General features: G+C 46.3%; 1 protein-coding gene across 4 annotated transcripts in view; it reads right to left on the bottom strand.

The window, feature by feature from the left end:
• Positions 1-9354, bottom strand: part of SNRK (SNF related kinase) — a 59570-nt gene extending 50216 nt beyond the window's left edge. For 2 of the 4 annotated variants that reach the window (XM_047100329.1, XM_047100327.1), the window contains exon 1: positions 9247-9354. The gene's annotated coding sequence lies outside the window, so the exon portion shown is untranslated. Of the gene's footprint in view, positions 1-6528; positions 7509-9246 lie in introns of those variants that run through there. The other 2 variants (XM_047100331.1, XM_047100328.1) reach the window with 2 other exon arrangements.
• Between the last annotated feature and the right edge of the window lie 404 nt (positions 9355-9758).

Raw genomic sequence — 9758 nt, forward strand, 5'->3', positions numbered from 1 at the left:
GTTTGAGCCCCACGTCGGGCTCCGTGCTGACAACTCAGAGCCTGGAGCCTGCTTTGGATTCTGTGTCTTCCTCTCTTTCTCTCTCTCTGCCCCTCCCCCACTCATGTTCTGCCTCTCTCTCTCTCTCCCTCCCTCTCTTGAAAATAAACATTAAAAAAAAAGACTGAATCATTTGAGATGCTTTTACATTGTTAAGTCTGCAAATTATCTGATTTCTGAAAAGCAGTGTGGTAAAACATATACCAAGAACCTTAAAATAATACCCTTGATTTAATAATCTCACTACTAGATATACATCTTAAAGGAAAGAAGATGTTGAAAATTTTTACAGTTAACAATGTTCAATGATATTTACGTATGCAAAAAAATTAAATAACCTAAAGGCCTACAGTAAGAAAACAATTAAATAAATCACAGTATACCTAACATTAACACTATGCAGTCATATTTTCAGGCTATTTAATCTCATCGGAAATTCTCACAATAAAATGTTAAGTAAGAAAATTCATATGCCAAATTGCATGGCATATGATCTCAAATTTTTAAGCGTATAATTTGTCTGCATATATATTTTAAAAATACCAAAATGTTAAGATGGTGAGATTACAGAATTTTTTTCTCTTTATGTTTTTCTGTTCTTTTCAAATTTTTGGCAGTGAGTGTGTGCTGCTTTTATAACCTAAAAAAGACAGAGGTTATTAAAATTTTGACTTTTGGGGAGGCTCCTGGGTGGCTCAGTCGGTTAAGCGTCCGACTCCTGAGCTCAGGTCATGATCTCACAGTCCGTGAGTCCGAGCCACGCATCAGGCTCTGTGCTGACAGCTCGGAGTCTGGAACCTGCTTCGGATTCTGTTTCTCCCTCTCTCTCTGCCCCTCCCACACTTACCCTCCTCTGTCTCTGTCTCTGTCTCTCTCTCAAAAATAAAAAAAATCAACATTATATAAAAAATTTTAATTTTTACTTTTTTGTAAACAATTATCCAATTTACTTTTCCACTAAGATCTATGAAAAGACTAATTCCCCTAAAAACATATTGTCCAAAATCTATTTATGTCATCTTAATAAACAAGACATATTCAAGGAAATATTTTGCTTCCCTTGTGGGACAAGGCATGCAATTCCTTCAGGCTGAGGAAAGAAGAGGAACACTGAGCCTATTTTCATTAGCAAATATTTGAGCCCTAATTGTGTAGGACATAACACAGTATCCTCTACAATTTTACAAATAAGTTATCTACATATAAAAAGACAAGTAACTACACAGGTTAGTCTGGGTGAGGCGTGCCAAAGAAAGAGTAGAGGACTGTAAGAAGGCAGGATCCCAAAGACAGGGCAGCCCACAGACCAGAGCTTATCCTTGAACAGGGAGCAGTGGAACACCATTCTCAAAACTGGGGGAAGGAAACAGCAGAGCGTGCATACGGCTGGTTTCAGAAAGGACGGTATCAGCTTGGGTGGAGTTATGATCTGGGGTAGACGTGAGATAAGTCAGCAGGGTTAAGAAGGCTAATCCTGAAAAATACCTAATGGCTTACCATTTAGGCAACTGTGATGAACTCTTACTTTCTCAAAACTAATGGAAAACTTGCATACTCAATAATTCACCATATATCTATCTCTGAATTACACTCGTTTCGTTAAAGTGTCACTAAAGAGTTAAAAATGCACAGAAGCAGCTTCTAATCACAGAGCTGATAAGAGGTCTCCGCAGAAGAGTAAAACTCTAGATAGTACCATGAAAGCAACACACAAATACGGTCATTAGAGGATTTAAACCAATTTTAAAAGCTCACTGTCCACTTCACAGTTCGATAAAACGGCAGTTTTTGTTTTGACTTAGATTAGATCTCTCATTATCAACCATATTACCATCCTAAAAATCTACTACTGACCTAAATACGATGATACTGATATGAGTCCCGTCCCATAACAAAACCACAGTTGACTTTGTTTCATTTCAAATTTTAAAAATGTCTTTTACTGCCACAACTGCTCCTTTTAGAATTCCAGGTTTGTGGTAATGCAGGTCTCAAAAAGAGTAAACAATGTCATTTCTGGGGATCTATGTAGGTAGTGGACTCTACATTTGTTTCATCACTTATTCCTCACAATCAGCAATGTAATAGAAATATCACACCCATTTTTACAGATGAGAAAGCAGGACCAAAGAAGAAAAGGACTTCTTTGCCCCAGTCCTACACCCAGGAAAGAGCTGCCTAGGTTGGGCTCCAGGTTCCACTGACTCTTGGGTCCTCCATTTTTTCCTGCAACAATACGAGACTTCCCTTTTACCTAGGCCTTCCTAATTCCAAAATAAGCCTATTTTGGGGTGGCTGAGTAGCTCAGTCGGTTGAGTGTCCAACTTCGGCTCAGGTCATGATCTCCCAGTTGGTGAGTTCAAGCTCCGAATCTGGCTGTCTGCTGTCAGCGCAGAACCGGCTTCGGATCTTCTGTCTCCCTCTCTCTCTCTCTCTGCCCCTCCCCCACTCATGTGTGGACGTGTGGACGTGCTTTCTCTCTCAAAAATAAAACAGACACTTAAAAAAGTAAAAAAAATAAAAAAAATCTATTTTGGTATTTCTCGCAATCCTCTAATTCTGATATGCTAAGCTACTTACCTAGCCCGGCAATCAATTAAATGGAGGAAATTCCCTAACATCACCAAAGACTTAGCTAATAAACATCATTAACAAATAATTCCATTACAGACTTCTTGAAACTTCTTTTTAAGAAATGAAATTACAGGCAAATAACTATTCAAAAGACAGACTGAGATATTTACTGATCATGTAAAAACGGAATGGCACCTTAAAAATAACTTCACCTTAGCGTTTACACACAACTTTGCGATGGCAAGAACAGCCGGTGGCACAGAACAGCCGACACAAAATAAGTAATTCAGATAAATGTAGGAGGTTCTATTTTCTGCTTAAAAACTGTATCCTTTCCGAAACGCAATTTTAATATACTTTGCAAATTACATTCTCTCCATTTGTTTCTGAAAAAGCATTTTCCTTTGAAAGAGGATTAGCAAATACCCATAAAACAGGAGAGCAAAGGACAAAATCAAGCCCTGAAATGGAGACTGAAGGAATATTCTCACTCCACATTTTCTTTAGTACACATAATACTTTACGCCAATAACGAGAGAACTGTTTCACTTGTAGAAAATGAGGTAAAACAGAAAGCCAAACTTTACTTTAAAATTCAATCACTCTGCTTTTGTCCACTGTTATATAAAAGGCTATAGAGTATTATGACTATTTTAAAAAGAGATCCATGAACAGTACGCTCCAGCTTCATAATCTCTCCGTGAATATTCGTTAGTATATCGTCCTAAATCTGAAATGAACTTTATCTAGGTAAGTTACGCTGCAAGAGTAAAACCTACATTATCTAAAACATAATCTCTCTAATAAAGAAAAACCAACACAAATGAATATGTATTTTTTTAAATCTTTTTTTAAAGTTTATTTCTGACAGAGAGAGAGAGAGCGAGTGAGCGAGCTAGGGAGGGGCAAAGAGACAGAGAGGGAGACACAGAATCCGAAGCAGGCTCCAGGCTCTGAGCTGTCAGTACAGAGCCTGACGCGGGGCTCGAACCCACGAACCGTGAGATCATGACCTGGGCCAAGGTCGGATGCTTAATGGACTGAGCCACCCAGGCACCCCGGATGAATACGTATTCAACCCAGCTTATTATTCAAACATTTCCCCCTAGCTATGCAATATAAAGACAATATACTGGCCTAAGAGGTGTGTACACAGAGCAGGAGGAACATCAGAGAGGAGCTGGGAGGGTATCCTAAGTTTCAACATTTCAAACTACCACATGGTCAACCTTTTTTTTTTTTTTTTTTTAAATGATTTATTTATTTTTCAAGGGGAGAGACAGAGCGTGAGCCGGGGAAGGGGCAGAGAGTGAGGGAGACACAGAATGTGAAGCAGGTTCTGAGCTGTCAGCACAGAGCCCAATGTGGGGCTCGAAGTCGTGGGCCGTGTGACCTGAGCCGAAGTCGGACACGTAACCGACTGAACCACCCAGGCGCCCCTGGTCAACCTTTCTTATAATCCTCACCACAGAGGTGCACTTTAACAATGATCAAAATTCATTTATTCAGCAGATGTGAGCAGCGGCATCATAGCAACAGAAAGAGTACCACAGAATCTGGAGCCCAGGAAGTTACTCAACTTCTATGAATAGGTACAACTCAATCTATAAAACAAAGATAATCACCACCTTGGACAGTTATTATGAAGGTTAAGTGGGATAATACATATTAGCAGGATGTGAGTAGGATCAAAATCACCCACTGTTTTTCCTCCAACTTTTCAGAACTGGCCTTCCTCCCAGGAGACTCTGACATGTGAGAGGGGTTATATACTTAGCTCCCCACCTTCTTTTGATATCCCCTAACAGGCCCTAGTTACCCCCCTAACTAGACGCCTCTACTGCACATACCAGGAAGATCACTGCCACAAAGTCTGTGCAGTCTCTTACAGGGACAGATACGCTACAAGAGGCGTCCCTTTCCCAAAAGCTACCTTGGAGAGTTCATTCAGGAGGCGTCTCAGAGACATTCATTTTCTCATCTGAGCTAACAAGTGAAATTGGTGATGACGGGGAAGAGGCTTTTCGGAAGAGAAACCCCAGAGAGCTTACTGTGACCGGGGCAGTAATGCACGCAGAGCATAGGAGCCGAGATCAGACAGGTAGGCAGGGGCCAGATACCCAAAGGGCCTCGTGTTCCAAGCAAATCAGCCGCGGCTCCTCAAGTCTGGTGAGCCCTTACCGTGCTTCAGGGCCCAGCTTCAGGTCAACCCTCCTGAGCGTGTCCTGGCCCTCTGCCCACCCCCACACACCAGCTCCCGTGCCCTCTCACAGTGCCATTCCTTTCCCATCAGGGCCCTTATCACAACTGCGGTTATAATTACTCAGGTGATCATGTGAGTAACAATCTGTGTCTCCACTCAGCTAAATGAGAACTTCAGTCCGTGTTAAGGCCCACGTCCATTTTATTCCGGTCTGTATTCCAGGGCCTGCCCAGTATAGCGTCTACCCAAAAGAGAGAGATTCATACTATTAAGTGAACAAACGAAAGCTGGCACTAAGAAGCCAAAGGAGAATCCTGTGCAGGGGCATGACAATCAGAGAGGACAGTTACACAAACCACTCTGGCAGCAAAGTGACGACCAGACTGGCAGGGCAAGACTACAGCTGGGGGGACTGCTGAAAACGTCTCCAGGTAAACGATCGCTTACTGACCTAAACATGAAGGCCGCCAATGTGCGGGCAGTGACGACGAGGATGTAACGGAGGAGACCCGTTCAGGAAGCAGAAGCCAAGAACTCAATGCGTGGGGTGGGGGGAAGCAAGGAGGGAAATCCGGAACGGTTCTGGTGGAGAGGGGTAGCAAAAGTGGTGCCATTCACTCAGACGGGAAACGCGCAGGACGGGAACAAACATTTCCTGAGCATGTGCTACATGCTGGTAGCAAGTGAAGACTTGCCTGCAGCTCCAAAATTCTATGACTGAAAAACAATTTAAATTTAGCCCAGCTGTATTACAGCGGCTGTTAACAGGATGATAAAGACCCACAAACTAAAGTTTGGAGTTCTGAAGTTTTTTCACCAAGACACCACTTGGGTACACGGACTATGCATGAGGCATTACTTCGGTCTGGGTATGCTGAAATCAAAGAAGTGGTCTCTGCCTTCCAGAAGCTGAGTCTTCTCAGTTTGAGAAAAATAACTGCATGTCGACAAGGAGACCCTGAGGCCCAGGGAGCCTATGATCTGACCATTTCCATGACCTGTAACCCACGCTTCTGGAGCACAGACTTGATAACCTACGTGACATTTCCAGGCCAATACACGGCCGAGGGGGTATTTAGATAGACCCAATCCTGTTTTGAGCCTAGAGACGCTGCAGAACCTAAAACTCGCAGCACAGGGTCTGTGACGGACTCTGAAGTGACCGCCAAGGTACAGCCACATGGCAGCACTTTGGAGGGTGCAAGCAGGAGAGAGAAAGCAGCCTGGTCTGTCACAGGAGGAGCCCACCTGAGCAGAGGCCAAGTGCTGGAGGTGCCAAAGCAGGACCTGAGGAGGTTCTGGAAGCAGCAGAGAAATAAATGTTCACGGAAGGTACGGCAGGAACCCTCTTTTAGACAGGCTCCTCCCCTACCACCGGCGAGAAGTGGTTTCCCACGGGACAGGAGGCCTCAGCCCAGGGCAGATGTGCAGAGAAACAGATGAGGAAACAATCCAGTGTGAATAACGAAGCTCCAGATCAGCCGGAGCAGACAACACACGTCCGGTGCCTCGCGAGGCTATTAAGCCGGGAGATTTTACACCAGCCGTCTCTAAACAAAAACAAAAGAGCAAAACCCTCCCCTCTCCAGGCCCAAAGCTCCCGGCCCACGCTTCTCCCTTCCTTTTCACATTCTTTAAAACCAGAACTGTCTTTACCTCCGCTCCCTTTCACCCACCCGGATCTCAGCGCTCCCTCCACCACTCCACCTTACCTTTTCATCCTCCCTGAACCTTCTGAGCACCTTCCCCTTTTCTCTGCCTGGGATCTCTACCCGTCCCTCAGGACCAGTTCAACGTCGCCTCCTCCGTGAAGCATTCCCAAGTCAGACTGTTCCCTGCTCCCATCTTTGTGCTTCTACCGAGCTGTGCCTAAGCCTCGGCACAGCAGTCGTTGGATCCTATTGTTAGCGTTTACTTCAGTGGCCCTGACAGCCTGGAAGCTCCCAAAGGCCGGAACCAGTTTTTACTCAATTTTATATTGCTGCCCAGAACCCAGGGCTGCGAAAATAAGCATGCAAAGGTGCCGTGAATATAGCACAGGTTAAGCTTCCCTTCAAAACTTCCAGAATCTACTCAAGTAACTTTTCCACCTAAGTTGCTCTAAGAATTTACCTGCACACACATACAAATACCTAAATTATGAAGAACACTTTTATTAGAAAAGCATCTTGGTTAAAAACTCTGTCTTCTCCTAGTTAAGCAAACAGCGTGCATGCAGTTAAAACAGGGCAAGTTCCTCATCTATGTTTTTAATTCCTAAAATTCTGATCATGCGGAAAGTTCACTTGTGCCCTTTTCTTCCTGGGCAGCTACTGCGCTCTTAGGCCCAGACAAGCTGCTACAGGGAAGACACCAGGCCTTATTTATATCAATACCTAGAGCCATGGCTGTTTACTTCTCTCCAAAAACAAGTAACTTCTTTCCCATTTAGTTTCACTTTCTGTATGACAGAAACAAACACCCACAGTAAGGGTTAGATAAAGACTATTTCCTGTGACCAGTAAAAGTATCATGAAAGCCCCTCAACTTTACTAAGGACATACAAAAACCTTCCTTTTAGGACTATGGGATTAAATCTGAATATAAAGTCCAATTTATATTTCTGTTCCAGAAAAATAAAAATTGGGATAACTTCTGAGTTCTTGTATGTTTTAAACTAATGGATCTTACTGCAACAATACTGAAAAGTTTACTCTTAACAGTGAAAAATTAATAGGGTGAGAATCATTTCTGTGCCTAAAATAATACAAAAACTGTGCAGATTTTAAAAAGACAAAGGTGACACTCAAAGTTCCCTGCCTAGAAAACCTTGAAGATGTAAGAAAAGTTAGCACCATGCACTTAATTTTTCAGTTACTATACTGCTTCAATATGTGACCTTGGGAATGTCATGTAATTTCATTTCTAGTTCTGTAAAATGGGAATGTCATCTATTTTCCAAATAGGGACAATACAATAGTCAGATAAAAGAATCCATACGTATTTTTCTTTTTCTTTTTTTTTACAGAAACTTGTCTAATTAGTATGCTTAAATCACCACTTGTACAGTGCATTCCTCCTCAGGAATGCAATTCCAAGAGAAATATTTAAGCAGACGTTGAAGACAGATTTCCTTAAGGGAATGGTTTTATAAATCTGGAAAGCAATGTAATAAGATCATAAATTAATAAGTTGATTACATAAACCTTGACAGCTCCTGGCTTTAAAGCACACTAATACACATTCTGATAAATTAGACTGATTTGAGACACAGTGTCCCAACCCAGTACAAGGAACCCGAACTGAAGCATCTGATGTTTGAAAGAAATGTAGTGAAAATTCAGCAGGATACTCAACATCTGCAGTTCCATCACTGGTAAGCCATGCTTCACCTTAAAACCTGGTAAGATGGGAAACGCATTAAATCAGCTTTACCACCCGCTCCTAAGACTGCACTCAATTTTATAAAAGAGAAAAAAAGTAACCTGACCATTTGAAAGGTCCTACATCCTCAAACCTCTATAAAGAACCCTACTGCTAAATTCTCCCCAAATACTGAGCGTGAAACCGATCTCGCCAAGAAGCTATCTGATTGTACCTGGTCCAACTGTCAGGAACAGCACAGCTCCGAGAACCCCCCACTGCCCTCCCCCCAACCCCAACCAGGAAAACAGACTGTCACTTTCCTAGATCCCAAGTCCAAGTTAAAGGCAGGAAGGTTTTTGCAAAATGGTCCAGAAAGAATTCAACAGGCGATGACTATGGTAAAGAACGGATTGCTCTCCCAATCCGAAAAAAAAAAAAAAAAAAAAAAAAAAAAATATTCTCGCTCTCCCCTGGGAAGGGCACTGCTCCTCCTTCCTTACCCCGATGCCCTTTCTCTACAGACAACAATATCCCCATTCTATTGTAAGCCTGCAGTTTTACCAAGGAAGCCCCTCGCTGCGGCCAGATTTCCAGATTCGTTTGAAAAAGGAAACACATTCCGAGAACACACACCCCACGAGAGAACCCAGGCGCGGGGAGCCCGGCCGGGGCGCGGGGCCCCGCGGCGCCGCACTCGGCCGGCTCGGGGCGGGGCGCGGGATGCGGGCGCCTCCCGAGGTGCCGCAATCCGGCCGCGGCCGCAAGGGCAGGGCCTCCGGGAGCCCGCGGCCGGCCGCCGCAGTGCCGGCTCCCGCCGGGCCCGCCGCCGCCGCCCCGCCGCCAGGCCGCGCCGCCGCCGCCGCCGCGCGGGCTCGGGCCGCCGCAGTCGGGGCTCCGCGTCCTCCCGGGCCCGCGCTGCGGCCGGCGCGGGAAGCGCGGAGCGCGCAACTTACTTTCCGCCTGCGGCGGGCGCCCCGGCCCGGACGTCCAGCCCGGAGACGGCGCAGGCTACCAGGCGGCGGAGGCCAGCCCGCACCCCCGGTCCACGGCCGCCGCGCCCGACCGCACTCCGCGCTTGTCCCTACCTCAGCCGGCAGGAAGGCGTCCGTCTGCAGCGGCCGCGGCGCCGACGACTCCCTCCCGGCCGCCGAATCCCCGCACCCAGCGCAAATCATAATACCGAGCGGGCGGCCGGGCGCGGGGAGGGGGTGGGGCCGAGCTGCGCCTGCGCGGGACGCGCGTCACTGTGACGCAGCGCCGGGGCGGGGCGGCGGGAAGGGCGGGGCCGGGAGCACCTGCGGGCCCCGGCGTGCGGTCTGCCGGAGGGCGTCCTGACGGCGCCTCCACCGCGGCGAGTCCGGGCCGTGGCCGGCGGTGGGAAGCAGGCGAGGCGCGCCCGAGGAGAGGGGACGGTGAAGGAAGAAGCTCCAGGGACGTGGGACAATGGCCGAGAAAAGTAGCGCGAGCTGTCGGGGGAAATCGGAGGGAAGGGACTGCGTGCGCACCTGACTGCGTCCTGGGGCAGGGGGCCGAGGGCAGCGCGTGCTTTACCCTTTTAAAGGTTCACCGCATTTCCCGCCCAAGTTTAAGCAAGGCG

The sequence above is a fragment of the Lynx rufus genome, unplaced genomic scaffold, assembly GCF_022079265.1.
Source record: "Lynx rufus isolate CCGP_SWC_20201006 ecotype Redwood Valley unplaced genomic scaffold, mLynRuf1.p SCAF_5, whole genome shotgun sequence".
In the NCBI taxonomy this organism is placed as follows: Eukaryota; Metazoa; Chordata; class Mammalia; order Carnivora; family Felidae; genus Lynx; species Lynx rufus.